The sequence below is a fragment of the Rhamphochromis sp. 'chilingali' genome (genome assembly GCF_963969265.1).
Source record: "Rhamphochromis sp. 'chilingali' genome assembly, chromosome: 6".
In the NCBI taxonomy this organism is placed as follows: Eukaryota; Metazoa; Chordata; class Actinopteri; order Cichliformes; family Cichlidae; genus Rhamphochromis; species Rhamphochromis sp. 'chilingali'.
This window is the reverse complement of record NC_137933.1, coordinates 21014600-21023856: the sequence shown is the minus strand read 5'-3', so window position 1 is coordinate 21023856 and position 9257 is coordinate 21014600.

The following is a 9257-nucleotide window of genomic DNA, read 5'->3' as shown; positions in this document are numbered from 1 at the left end:
TAGGAATTTGTGTGATAGATTTTTTTCAGTGTAAGATATGTCACTATGACATGTCATGTCATATCATGTCATGTCATAGTGACATGATTGGAGGAATTACAGTTATTTCTCTGCCAGGAATCAGTAGGCTTCTACTGCCATCTGCTGCTTTGAACCTTTAGCACTGCTCAAAACAGAGCAGTGTTTTTGTCAGCATCAAAGCCTGTCATAAAACAAAGCAAAATAAATAAATAAATAATAGTTTGGTTTTTTGATCAAATAAACTGTAGATTGATTTTCTGTTTTAAATACAACATATCCTGTTGACCCTTATGGATTCAATGCAGATTTGAACAGCATTAAAAAGAACAGAAAGTAGTGCCAGGTTAAATATCCCCACCACAACCCCAACCTGCAGCTGCACACTCAGGACACCGGTGGGCTTGGCTGAACTTTCATCTCTCTGACCCTGCTTGTTTCTGAACAGAATAAAAATAGTAGTGTTCCTGTAAACAAGTTATTCAGTGAACTTTAAAGATGAACTCTAAATTCTGCAGCTTGGAAAGTAAGATTTTCACTGTCTATTTAAGATGATAACAAATTCAGATGAACAACAACACGTGACATATTACCCCCTGTCATTATTTGTGGCGGTATTTTGATCCTCTCTTCTTTCTTCTACAAAGATGCTTCAGGTCACTGAAGTGAGCATTCCTTTATATTCCTTTGAGGTCTGCTACAGCATTTTTGGCAGGTTGCCTCTGAATTGTGCATTACATTACCTTCATTCTGACTTATAACTGTATGCTTCTCCTTTTTTTAGATTATGAACTATTATGAGTAACAAATATATTTTTCTTTTAGTCTTCTATAACTATGAAGAGTTATAGCTAAACTAACATAAAAACTAAAACTAGATGTGCAAAAATATCCAGTTAAAATAAAAATAAAACATAGACTTTTGAGGAAAAACAGAAGCTACTTGAAACTATTTTCTGAACTGGGAAAATCAAACTAACATAAAGACAGAGATGAAATATCCTTAGTTTTGTTGAAATCTCCCAATTCTTTGAATCTTTGGGCTGAAGGAAGGACAATACTCGGTGTATAAATGCTCAATCAACAATCATTTATTTCCATACAATTCAACAGTCAGAGCATTACAACGTCCGGACGGGAGAGATGCTACCAGAGGGTCAGGCACATGTCTCAAAATGGTGACGGGTTGCTCAGCTTTTTATAGTCTCTAGTGGCCCCCAGCTAGTCGTAAAAGCCAAAACATCACATTTTTTCTCTGTTACAGCGCCTAAGTTATGACCTCGGCAGTTGTTTCTCTGCTTTCTGTAAGGTGGGGGTGTGGAATGTGGTCTATCTATCTCCCCTGTCTTTAGACACAGAGTCTCCTGCTTACAACCTTCTCTTCATGATTCAACACTTAAGCATGTCAAGAAAACAGTGTAACACATTCCCAGCAGATCAAGGATACAGAGTGATGCACATTTATCTAATGAACTAATATGTGAATATGTTCTGTTAACTCAAAAGTATAATGAGAACTAAACTACATACAGCTCACACACTCTATATTAAAGGGTATAATGTGATCTACAGCAGTATTCTAATTCAACTACTTTGATTACATATATAAGGTAACATATAATAACAGAATAATCTAATAATTCCCCCTTTTGATCTCTGAAAGAGATCACTTACAACATGCACTCCAGGGTCGCAAGGTCCAAGTTTTCTTGATCCTGAGGCCCTCTGTCCCCCTTTAACGGGTGGACCATATGTGGGATGACCTCTGTGTTCACGCAGTTCAGATGCAAGCAAAGTTAGATTTACAACCATAACAGCAGTTACAGATGACTCTCCCATCACTCCCCAGTTCTCCCACAGCTTTATTTTGGTGCTCCAGTTTTCCACTCCCATTTTAATGCCCCCTTATACCTTTCAAATGTACTTAGACTAGAACCTCTGTCTAAGGAGCTTTTAACCTTTATTTTTATTGCTGCAGCTACCAGTGTCTTCCAGTTTGGGTGATTCTCAGCTTCTTTCTTCGACCTCCGGGGTTAGACCACCCTTTAGTCATTGCACAGTTCTGGGGATTATTCTGCCCCGATTTCAAACAAGGATCTGTGTGTTTTGGGTTCACCGGCGTGTCCCCCTTTTTGCCAAGAGCCTCTCGAACCTCGTTGGTCTGGTGTTCCTGGTTTTCGCCAACCCCTTCATGGTTATTGCTGTGTTTGTGGGATCCATCTTCTCCAGGAGCCCAAACGTCATGACACTTGACCCCAGTTGCTGTCTCGGCAGTCCCTACATCTGTCCCTGCTGTGAAGGGTCCTCACATCTCCGGGTCCCCGTCTGGTGTCTGTTCCTTTCTCTGCAAGAGACAGAAAACCAAAACACCTCTCTCCCTAGCCTTGATAATCTAATATTGTTATCCATTGTTCTTCTAATGATTCAAATTTGGTTTAAAATATTATGTTCAGGACTTATTCTAATCATAATCTATGTGTGTGTAAAAGAAATCAAAAATTAGTGAACCCTTTCTAAGTCTAACACATTATAAGCTTAAGTTTTACCATAGCTAATTTATTAAACACAAAAATAAACTCATAGAAATTTTCATATCACCATTGTTTGATGTTCAAACTCAACTCCCCCTTTTTGACACACTCCCATGTGTCAATTCATTGGAGCTAGACAATTAAAAGAGAAGGTTGGTGACATCATATCTCAGAAAGTATCAGAAATTCTTCTCTCGAGTACCGTTGCTCCAGCCTTGTCATCCCTGAGGATCTTCGATCCCGAAAATGTCCCTTCTCCTCATGTAATAAAGTCTGTCATCCTTCCATGCCCTGGTAACTGGTCCATCCAGAGCTGTAACATTTTGAAATGTACATACAACAAGCCAAACCACACCTTGGTCACACCAACCCTTTTCTGCCCTGAAGATGTCCAACACCATCTTAGTCTGGACCAGGGTTGTAATAGTTTTGCAATTTTCATCAGTTTTAATCAGTTTTTTACCAATTGTTTGCTAGTTTAGTTTAGTTTTTATTTTCTGAAAATCCTTAGTTTCAATTTAGTTTTGTTTGTGTTTTGCAAAAATTAAGTGTAACAAAATCCCAGTTCCATCATATCAGTCATGCTCTTCTGGTTATCCTTGGGTGTTGAGACTAATAACTATTAACTCTTGCCGCACCGTGTGGTCCTAATTTTGGTTCAAGTGAATTGATAATCTTTTGAAGGCGATTGTTTCACACCTTTATTTAGATGTCCCAGTCCTGTTATCTCGGGATACATCACGCTGCCTTATCTGGGGTTAGCTGTTTTCTGGGGATGCGGGTTGAGTGGGTGAGCTCTTCAAGGAGGGGGAGTGTGCTCCCCCTGATGAGGTCTTCTAGGTAAGCTAGGTTAACCTTCTTGTGTGGGCTTTTCAAGTGCACTTTAAGGTTAGTGGGACTTTTAGTTTTATAAATGTCCCTCATGACCCCCTGATGACCCAGTATTTCATTTTTGCACACTGTAGTACACATTTTAGTTTTTGCTTGTAGCTCGCATACTCTACTTGCCACTCCTCTAAGTCCTGATGTTTCTTAGAGAGGGCAACAGTACCTTTAAAATTATATCACATGTGTGGGGGTGTGGCCTTGCCAATTGTTTTGCCCACCTTTTCAAAATGGCTGGCGTGCCCACAAGCACATTTCATGGAAAAAGAAAGGTAATCTTGATATTTACATTTAAAATGTTTTGTTAAACTCAGATTTTTATTTTATTCTTTTTGCAAGTACCCCTCCTCGGTGGCGAGAAACTGTTGGTGTGGTCAAGTGGGTGCTCTAGAAACAAACGCTCAGGACAGAACAGTTATCAGTCATGTACTTCCTACAAATTTTGCATATGTTTTATTCCATATTGATCCTCTGAGTGTAATGGTACATTTTAATTTGAATTTATCCAAACTAAACACAATATTTTCTTTATTTACTTTGCTCTTGTTCTTTTGCAGTACCACATCCTATCAAATGTCCCTGTCGATTATATTCTACATTTAATAACTTACTATTTCAAGTGAGAACCTAAATCATGTGGACCAATGTTTATTATTGCATATCTCTATTCTGAATGTGGCCAGTCATTCATAGGTATTGTTCAATTTTGGCGATTTTCCTCTATAAAATTTAATTGACTTTTTACAGTGGCCTGCTGTGGTTAATAGTAACATATTCCAGTCATGAGTGGTATCAAAAGTCTTCTCCACTGTAGCATTTGGCATTCCCAATAATATAACATGATACCTTAATCAAAACACAGTTAATATAGCACAGTTTTCTTGATGCAAACATCAGTAACTCAAAATCAGCAACCACAGTGTTAAGTCTGCAGTTCATACTTATGTGAAGCTAGAGTCTCCTCCTCCAGTCTCTCTTATCCTCCTGCTCCTGAAAAAACAAAACAAAACAAAGCGAAGCATCCACCCTTCTCTTGTCGGCTGGGTGAATTGTTTATGAATTGTTTATTGGCATTTACTAATCCTAAAGTGGGTGCAGTCATTGTCTCAGTATCAAGTCAGTCAAAACTTTTAGTCGTCAGTCCATCACAGTCCATTCGCATGCATACCTCCATACACATTCATACCAGATGTTGCTGATAATGGAGTCTCCCGCGCAACCTATTCGAGCCTCCATCACCAGCAAGATGACGTCATCATTTTAAAGGAAAACAATTCCTTGTTGTTTTTTGGGCCGGATTGACTGCTCACTGATAAAATCAAGCTAGCGCTAAACAAAACCAAACAATCAACCAGAAATTCACAGGAACATTTTGCTTCCTGCCGGGACAATATTGTGTGGGAATGAGAACCTCAGGTGCCGTAACACCTTTTGTTCCTCCTTGAATTAAAACTCAATCACAGAAAATGCCGTACTCCGACCTAAAACTTACACTATTAATTCATCATTTTCACTCTGTGCCACTGTTCCTCATCAGGGCTGTGTGAAGCACAGCAAAGAATTCAGTCAAGGCCTTGAGCCATAAACAGACATCACGCACAGACATTGTTTTCATAACCAAACTTTTTTAGACCTTATTCCTAAAATCTACATAAATGCCCTCTGGGTGACATATAACACATTCTAAGTAATCAATGGCTCCTCATAAAAATTATGCATTGGGATGTTTGTGTGCAGCATTTTGCATATCAGCATAAGCAAAGCATTCTTCATTGCATCAGCGTGTATGTGTGTGTGCGTGTGGATCACTCTTCATTGCACAAGCGTGTGCATGTGTATGTGTGTGCATCACTTCTCAGTGACTCAACATTCCCGTGTGTGTGTGTGTGTGTGTGTGTGTGTGTGTGTGTGTGTGTGTGTGTGTGTGTGTGTGTGTGTGTCATTTCTCACTCACTCAACGAGTGCACGTGTTCATGTGTGTATTTCACTTCATTCTGAATCTGTGTGTTTGGAGACGTGTGTGTGTGTGTGTGTGTGTGTGTGTGTGTGTGTGTGTGTGTGTGTGTGTGTGTGTGTGTGTGTGTTCATCACTTTCCTGTTCTGGTGTTCTGGGTAAACCACGGCCTGAAGCATGCCCTGGGGTCCTGCCCCCCCTCCTTTTCAGTTTGTTTGCGACCATTGCTGCTGCTGCTGCTCAAAATTCAGTCCGTCCTGGTTCTGACCCCAATTGGGGCAGTCCTTTCTCCAGGGTCGATGTTCACCGCAGGTGAAACCTGCATCTTCTTCTGTGTTTTTGTCCATTCTGAGGTGCCTTCTGACCTCAGTTACTCCTCCTGTCTCGGTCACGCCCTTTTTCGCCACCCGATCATCCGTGTTGGTCCATCACTGTCCTGCACAGTGTGAATGCAAAGTTATCAAGGTCAGCATTCTTTCGCTCGGCCTTACTTTTCATTCGGGCTTGGCGGGCGTCTCGTCACAGCTCTGTCAGCTGACGCAGTCTGGGAATTTTTCCCCCGTGTAGTGAAACGGGCCTTAGGTTTAGTGCTCTCCGTCTCGGCTGCATGAGATCACATTCCTGCAGGTCTGTTGACATTCTCAGGTCGTTGTTGTGGGTCCAGCTGTTGCAGCATTTGGTCAGTGTCACGTATGGGGGAGAGCAGGAGTCCAGTCAGCCTCGGCTTTCAGGGCCGGCAAAGCAGCCTGTAATTAAATATGTATAGAAAAAACAAAAACAAAACAAAACAAAAACAAACAAAAAACAAAAAACAAAAACAAACGAACAGGAAAATGTTGTTGTGTTGGCTGTGTTATTCAGAGGGGAGACAATGGGGCCAGGCCCTGTGTCAGCCTTCTCTCCCCCTTTTTTTGTTTTTTGTCTCCCGATATAATCAACTCCTAACCCACCAAGTTGACAGGACAACACCGGTATATGTTAAAATTCTTAAGATCATGTTTAAAAGCCCAAAAAGGAACTTTCTTTCATTCAGTAATCACTTTTATTAATCAATCAACAGAAAACATGTCACAATTTGAATCTTTTAACCACTAAATTTGTTGTGTCTTGCCTGGTTGGTTAGACCAGTGTTCCTTTTTTTTTTTTTTTTAGTTAAATTGTTGTCCTGCAACCCAGAGGGTTTCTTTGTCAGTAATGTATAGACTTCATCATTTAAGTATGTTAATTTTTCTTTAACCTTGCTGGAAAATCTTCACGTGTTCATGAGTGTAAGCTGTTTCTTCATTGCGTGTATGTGCATTTGTATAAAAGCAGGTTAATTTTATCTTTTCTCAAACTAGGCGTTACCTTAAAAGGAGCCTTTCTCTCAGATTTCTCTGCTTGTGTGTGTTTTTGTTTCACCTTTTTGTTGTGATGCTCCGGACGCCTTCCCAACCTCCACAAGTCCGTTGGCCCCAATTTTATGTGTTAAAACTTCTCTTAATTTCTCCTCTAATTCTCTCCTCGCTGCTGTCTTTTTCACAGCTGCTGATTCGTGCTGGGTGTGGTTCCCATTACCTATAATTTTGCTTCGGCCGCTGTGCTTGTGGGGGCAGTTGGTCCAGGTCCGCAGCTTCCTGTATTAACACACTAAGAGATTTATTTTAATTTCATTTTCATCACTTTTAAACCGATAAGCAGGCAACACGCCTACCTTGACAGCGTAAACTGTACGCCAGTCTCCCAACACATTCCTCTCTCTACTCCTCCATAATTCTCCACTGCACACCTCTTACTATCTCTCCTTTTTATTTTTATTACACCACAGAGTAATACACCCAATTATGCCCGTCTATCTCCATGTGGCTCCAAATTCCCTCTTTATTTTAATTTCACACTCGTCAGGGGACAGGCACACAACAATTTCAACCACTGAAACGAGGAATTCAACCTTTTTATATTTCTTTACTAATCTAGACTCAACGTTTGTTCGCAAAATGTGTCTTGTTCTAGTCCGGAAATAAATGTGAACCCGTGATTACACGGCCGTTCCAGTGTTATTTCCGTGGCTATGCGGGGGCCCTCACCTCCCCAAGTCACCACCTCAGCACCCGGACGACGCCGGTCCTGGCCACGCGTCCACGGACAGGAGGGTCGCTACTCCATAGGCAAATGTTCCACAGGCACACTAGGCATCAACCTTTGATCCTAAAATGTGTATTTGCTCTAATGTCCTCCTAATCAAACACATCAACCGTCACTGTCACTGTGTTCACGCTTCACACTCCACACAAAAAACACACTCAGAGCGCGCCTCACTCACACTCTCACTCAGTGCGCGCTTTACCCACAAGACAGCACCCAGAGCGCGCCTCGCAGCTTCACACACACTCTCTCACCCAGAGCGCGCTTTCACACTCACCCACAACACTTTTCCTCAGCGGGAATTTTACACAGAAACCTCTGAGCTCAACTATTAGATCTTCTTAAAGCACACTGCACCATAGACCAAAATACCCCTTTCTCTGCGCTTATGACCGCCACCACGGGGCAAAGTCGCATCATAAAAGTGATGCTTGCATCCCCGAAGTTATACCTGACATCATAAACCAGGTGTTGCTATGTACTAAATTTTTACTTTGTATTATGACCGCAGCCCTTTATACTCGACTGACGCCACAAACCACCGTCAAAACCTCTATCAAATGTACTAAAACTAGCACCAACCACTACTGCACTTCACGGCCGCACCACCGGAACACGCCGTATCATAAACCAAACCTACGGACGTGTTTCGCTCTCGCGTTGCCAGCGTTCAACTGCACCGTGAAGCCAGCATCTGCTTTTCCTTAAATCAACTTCTATTTCATAGCCGGCAAAAGCCAGGACGTCACTGACACCATAAACAAAATAAACAAACCTCGACTTCAATGTACTGGACTAATGGCCGCGTCTTCAGAATAAATTCTAATGTATTATTGCTACAGAAGCCAGTATTAGACAAAATTAAATGTGGAAGGTAAAGTGGCTGCAACTAGTCCAACGTAGTATGTTATTAGTATCTCGGTAGAAGCAGATTACTGCAACTAGTCCAACGTAGTATGTTATTAGTATCTCGGTAGAAGCAGCTTACTGCAACTAGTCCAACGTAGTATGTTATTAGTATCTCGGTAGAAGCAGTTTATTTAACACACTGGAATTCAGCCTCAACTTATGTTGTTAGTATCTTGCGCCAAAAACCAGACACCGACAAATTTACTGTGAAAATACATGTGACTCAGCGAACAGATTAATTTGGAAAGCCCAATATGCACATTTGGTATTTATAATACAACAGGCTGTGCTTACCTTTTTATTTTTGGACCGGTCCTCTGTTCACCTCGCCTCACGATCTCACCAAAGGTCAAATCTGCACCTCCTCAGCACACCAAAGATCCGGGTCACACGGCACCAAGTTGTTGAAATCTCCCAATTCTTTGAATCTTTGGGCTGAAGGAAGGACAATACTCGGTGTATAAATGCTCAATCAACAATCATTTATTTCCATACAATTCAACAGTCAGAGCATTACAACGTCCGGACGGGAGAGATGCTACCAGAGGGTCAGGCACATGTCTCAAAATGGTGACGGGTTGCTCAGCTTTTTATAGTCTCTAGTGGCCCCCAGCTAGTCGTAAAAGCCAAAACATCACATTTTTTCTCTGTTACAGCGCCTAAGTTATGACCTCGGCAGTTGTTTCTCTGCTTTCTGTAAGGTGGGGGTGTGGAATGTGGTCTATCTATCTCCCCTGTCTTTAGACACAGAGTCTCCTGCTTACAACCTTCTCTTCATGATTCAACACTTAAGCATGTCAAGAAAACAGTGTAACACATTCCCAGCAGATCAAGGA